The 6,000-nt window shown below is 37.0% G+C and overlaps 1 protein-coding gene and 1 pseudogene across 2 annotated transcripts in view; both read right to left on the bottom strand.

Moving 5' to 3' along the window:
* LOC102819532 overlaps window positions 1-5,752 on the bottom strand; it is a 16,125-nt pseudogene extending 10,373 nt beyond the window's left edge.
* Window positions 1-6,000, bottom strand: part of DPP10 (dipeptidyl-peptidase 10 (non-functional)) — a 1,131,029-nt gene that overhangs the window by 774,946 nt on the left and 350,083 nt on the right. The gene's annotated exons all lie outside the window — the stretch shown is intronic.

The raw sequence follows: 6,000 nt of genomic DNA, 5'->3' as shown, positions 1-6,000 counted from the left end.
TGGATTCTCAGGCCCAATTAACATATCTATAGCCCCTGAGGTCAGTTGGGGGAAGGTGAGAGTTCTGCAGGAGATGCCCAGGTGAATGGGCTGTACCTGGAAAAGGGATTAGGGAGGATGGGTTCTTTGTCTATAGAACAAAGAACCGAGAAGTAGCTAAGATATTTTTAGTTAATCCTTTGGAGAAAGGTTTAACCTTGCAACCTTTTGTCTTGGCTTTAGGAAAATATCACATTTATCTGTGGATTTTCAAAGGCTCCAGTGTATTAATTTAATATATATACCTGAATATTAAGATGAAAGCAATTTTCCATTAACTGCCAGTGGCCTCATTTGTTACACTCAGCCCTAGAGGGCCTCGAACCTCTGACTAGTCTTACACGGTCTGCAACATTCACCATAGAGAATCTTAGCCATTTAATAAGAAACACTATAATATCTAGAACATTTTCTAGCTAAAGTTGTTTTCTGGAGTGTACTTACAAGCTTAGCACTTGTTTATTCAATAAAGAAATAATGGCCTGAAATAATAGACTGTGTGTTACACAAAGGTCTCAATGGTTCATTCAAACTGATTATACGGTCAATATGATTAAGTAAAAGTAGCCAGTCAGAGAGAAATGAACACACATATGCACATGCAGCAGAAAACACGACAGCCTTAGTTAACTTTTGTGAAATGCTGTATATTCAGTTTCAATTCATAGCAACTCTATATAGCTGGGGTTTGCCCTATATGGGTAGGTTTGAACTGTGGATCTTGCAGTTACCAGTCCAGTGATTATTCAGTACCACACCAGAGCTGCTATAAGAAGAAAAGCCACAAGTGAGTGGCTTTAATGAACAGAAATTTAAGGAACAGAAATTCAAGTCACAGGCCCAAGTCAAATTCTTTTACTTTGTGTAGGCTCTGGAGGAAATCCTTGTCTATTACTAGTTTATCCTCCACATTCCATTGATGTTAAGTTCTGTCAAGTCAGTTACAACTCATAGAGACACGGATTGGCTTTCCAAGGAGCGACTGGAGGGAATGAACAGCTGACTTTGTAGTTAGCAGTCCAGTGTGTATCCTACAGTGCCATATCACAACTCCTAGTCTGTACATGGAGTAGCATCCATCTTCCACTGTGTGTGCTTAATCTGCCTCTTAAAGTCTCAGGGGTTTGATTTGGGACACACCCAATATTTCTGGCACTACAGGGTAAGCACTGGACCTCAAGGTTGGTGGTTCAAGCCCTGGAGCCACTCCTCAGAACATCCATACAGGGTTGCTATGAATAAGAACCTACTCCACAGCGCTTAACAAGAAAGACACTGATATGTCCTTATTTACATAACAAAGAACACCCTAGTCTGAATGGAATTGCATACACAAGAATAAAACCTATTGCCTTCCAGTTGATTTCAACTCACAATGACAGAGGAAAAGTGTTAGGATTTACAACACATATTTTGGCTGGATACACACAATTCAAAACAATAACTCAAGCAAAACAATTTTATTTAAAAGCTTATTATAAAATTCTGTCCTAAATGTGAGTTTATTATTCTGGTAAACTGTAAAATCTCTTTTTAATCATTTACAATCAATGATATAAAAGTGATCACAATATCTGAAAGTCATCTAAAAACTTCTAGTCAAATTAAGATATTCCAATAGGATTTTAAATGAAAATTTGCCATCAATTTATAATTGTTTTTCGTTGATTTAATAAACTAGCCCACGGAGAGGTTTCAGCTGAGCTTCCAGATGAAGACAGTAAGAAGAAGGAGCGACGGACTACTTCCAAATATTTAGTCACTGAAAACCTTATGAACAGCAGTGGGACACTGTCAGAAGCAGAATACTGAATATTGAAATATTATAAAGAGAGCAAGAATATTGTCAGATATAGTGCTAAAATAGGAGGCCTTCAGGTTGGAAGACACTCAAAATATGACTTGGGAAGGGCTACCTCCTTAAAATAGAGTTGACCCGGATTACACAAATAGAGTAAAACCTTTGGGACCTTCATTTGCTGAAGGCACAACTCCAAATGAAGAGAAACAGATGTAAACATCCATTAATAATCAGAATACAGAATGTATGAAGTATGAATCTAGGAAAATTGAAGTTGTCAAAAATGAAATGGAACTCATAAACACCCATATCGTAGGCACTGATGAGCTGAAATGGACTGGTATTGGCCATTTTGATTCTGACAATCACATGGTTTATTGCGCCGGGAATGACAAAATGAGGAGAAATGGCACCACATTCATCATCAAAAAGAACATATCAAGATCTGTCTTGAAGTACAATGCTGTCTGTGATAAGATAATATCAATATGCCTATAAGGAAGACCAATTAATACCACTATTCTTTAAATTTACACACCAACCACTGATGATAAAATTTAATTCTACCAACTTCATTGTTAAATTGATCTAACATGCAATCAAGAAGTATTGATAATTACTGGCAACTGGAATGCAAAGGTTGGAAACAAAGAGGAATGGTTAATCGTTGGAAAATATGGCCTTGGTGATAGAAACGATGCTGGAGATAGCATGACAGAATTTGGCAAGACCAATGACATTTTCATTGAAAATACCTTTTTTAAACAATATAAAAAATTACTAAAACCGTGGACCTCATCAGATAGAATACACAGAAATCATATTGACTGCATCAGTGAAAAGAGACAGTTGAAAAGATCCATATCATCAACCAAAACAAGGTCAGGGGCAGATTTTAGAATTGATCATTAGTTGCTCATATGCAAGGTCAGGCTGAAGCTGAAGAAATTTAAACAAGTGCAGGATAGCAAAAATATTACCTTGAATATATCCCACCTGAATTCAGCTAAAGACTGAAGACCTGACATCAATTCAGAGTTATTTATTATTAATTTAATACACTAACATTGTTAAACATTAATTTAGTAACAATAAAAAATTGTTTTTAATCTCCTAATTCCAATGCTTTCTACCCGGTATTGAACATGGAATACCTAGGTTCCAGCAGAGTTCAGCAATGCAGAAATCCTATGTCTCAATTTCTTCTCAACTTCTTCATCAACAAAGACAATGCCCACCCTGCCTCCTAAATAAGATGTTTCCAAGAAATATAAATTATACATGTAGAAAAGTCATGTAAATTCTAATGTTGTTATTGTTGTTTGTGCCATTGAGTCAGTTCTGATTCATAGCGACCTTGTATAGTTCCAAGGGGAAGCTGGTGAGTATGAACCGTCGACCTTGTGGTTCTAACCTACCTTTCAGTCCATTGTTTATCCTTCAATACCACACAAGACTATACTGAGATCTTGGGCAGCCAAACAGTTAACAAATGAAAGATTTATGTCAATGCCAAGAGTCTATTCACCCACATTGTGTTGACAGGCTAGTGTCTACGCCAATAAAGCTAATGACAAAACACAGTTAGAATGAACTATTTTTACTAGTAGACTTTCTCCTGAAATATTAAGTTTTATTATTATAATTTTTAACCAAAAATGTTTCAAAGGTCAACAGGTGAAACCTGCAATATGCAAAACTCAGTTTAGGGTAACAGAGAAACTCAGCACTTGCTGATGTACTGAAATAAAATGATTTCATTCCACTCACCCAGGTGAGCTTTCCTCTCATAAACCATTTCAGAAAGCAGTTTATAATGTGGAAGTTTAGTTTTTTGCCTAAATTTTTGTTTAGTTTTTAAATTCTCTTTATTATTATTGCTGTTATTGTTTTTAAATAGCATCCAGTCCGTTCTGACTCATAGCAACCCTGTATAATTCCAGGAGTAACTGGTGGGGTTGAGCCACTGAACTTGCTGTTAGCAGTTTAGAGTTTATCCTACAAAGGCACACCACAACTCCTTTTACATCCATGATTTAAAGTAATCACTGAATTTACACTTTTAAAGCATTCAATTATTTTCTCTGAAATGGTAACACTGGATTTTATTGGTAAATCATTTTCCCTATACTCCCACAGTTTTTTTTATAAAGTTTTCATTTTAGGACAAACTGTAATCATTTTCAAACACAAGTGTGACTATCTGCAATTAATATATAAGCATATATATATATATATATATATATATATATATATACACACACACACACACACTCACACATATGGCACATGCTTCTTAGCAACTACTTCTATTTTATTTGTGTTTTCATGTAGTTGTAATATTGATGAAATTTAATTTAAACATTAGTAAAAGCAAAATGTAGTAAAGGCATGTTAATAAAGAAAACATTTCTGATGATTTAAAGAAAAGTAAAAGTGCTTAATGTTATACATTCGTAAGCACTTCTTCAGTTTTAGCAAGAAATTATCTATACTTGATGGTAAGATCCTTTGACATGTATTACTCCAAAGGGATAAGGTCAGCCATGATAATACATAATTATATGCTTAACCTAATTTTCAACTATCTGAGGTATAAATCAGGAACTAGAATGAATTGTCATTAATTTCAATTTCCCTCTTTGAGCTTATGTAACTGGAAGCCCAAAAGAAAGGTGTAAACTGCAGGGCATAATTTGCCTCTGACTCCTGGAAAATCACAGAGTGAAAATGCTCCTTATAAGAATCCATACCCCTTACATTTAATAGTCCACCTCTGCCCTGAGGACATGCTAATCCCCCAGGGTCATTAATACCCCTTACATCCCCCTCTGTGCTTGCTTCTTTGAGTCTTTTGAAGGAAAACAGCATAGTTTGTATGTGATGCAAACATTTGGAGGCATATGTTCTGTTTAGGCCTTCTGTAAATGAGGCACTGTGAGTCCACCAACTGTAAGGTCAGGGATTCAAATCCACCAGCAGTTTCATGGGACAAAGACGAGACTTCGCTTCTGAAAAGATTTACCATTTTTGAAACCTTAAGGAGGAGTTCTACTCTGCTCTCTAAAGGGTCATTATTTTGAAATCTATTTGAAAGCAGTGGCTGGATGGATAAATGAGGATACGTCTTTACTTTCCCCTTTCATATTATTTTTTAGTTCCACTCACATTGCCACAATCCTGGTACTATGCCTTCTAGTCCTTATCCCTAAACTAATTTCAAATAATGATTGTGCTGGTCGTTCTGTGCCTTCGAGTCGGATCTGACTCATAGTGACCCTGTATATAGGATCGTTACAGGAAAAGAAAGCCTCATCTTTCTCCCTCAGAGTAACTGGTGAATTCAAATTGCTCATCTTGGGATTAGTAACTACTGATAAACTACCATGCCACCAGAGTGTCTTTTTTAAATAATAGATACACCAAAACTAAACAAGTTGCTGTTAAGCCATCTGACTTGTAGCGATCCACTTTATGTTAGAGTAAAATGAGATGGCTCATCTTTTTTGGCATGGCCTCTATGTGGATGTGAACTTCCAACCTTTAGATGAGCGGCTGATCATGCTAACCATTTGTACCACACGGGACCCTAAAACAGCAAATAAGTCCTCTAATAAACAGTGGTTTCCTGCTGTGGCGCTGTAAGACAAGCACTGGACTGATACATGCAAAATCAGTGCATCACACCTACCAGTTTCTCCAACTTCCATCAAGTCAATTCAGACTACTAGGAACCCTTTAGAGGACTAAGTAGAACAGCTTCTTAGGGTTTCCAAGACTTATGTCTTTACAGATGCAGACAGTCTCAGCTTTGTCCTATGGAGTACCAACATTACGTTAGTAGCCCTACCTCTAACCCACAGCACCACCATGGATCTTTACCTCATTTACAGTAGGTATAACAGAGCGCATCCTCCTCCAACATACACACCACTAGCTTTCCTTCAAAAGACCCAAAGAAGCAGGTACAGAGCCAGGCATGTGGGCTATTACTGATCTTGGGAGAATGGGCCTGTCCTTAGGGTGGTGGTGTTGTTAAAGTGTCATTCAGTCAGTTCTGACTTATAGCAACCTTGTATAGGGTTTCCAAGGAGTGGCTGGTGAGACTGCATTGCAGATGTTATGGTTCAAACAGACATTGCAGTCCTATGCTTATCGTA

This window comes from Chrysochloris asiatica, unplaced genomic scaffold (assembly GCF_000296735.1).
Source record: "Chrysochloris asiatica unplaced genomic scaffold, ChrAsi1.0 scaffold00123, whole genome shotgun sequence".
Taxonomy (NCBI): Eukaryota; Metazoa; Chordata; class Mammalia; order Afrosoricida; family Chrysochloridae; genus Chrysochloris; species Chrysochloris asiatica.
Note: the sequence above shows the minus strand (reverse complement) of the source record. Positions and strands in the feature narration are given on the sequence as shown.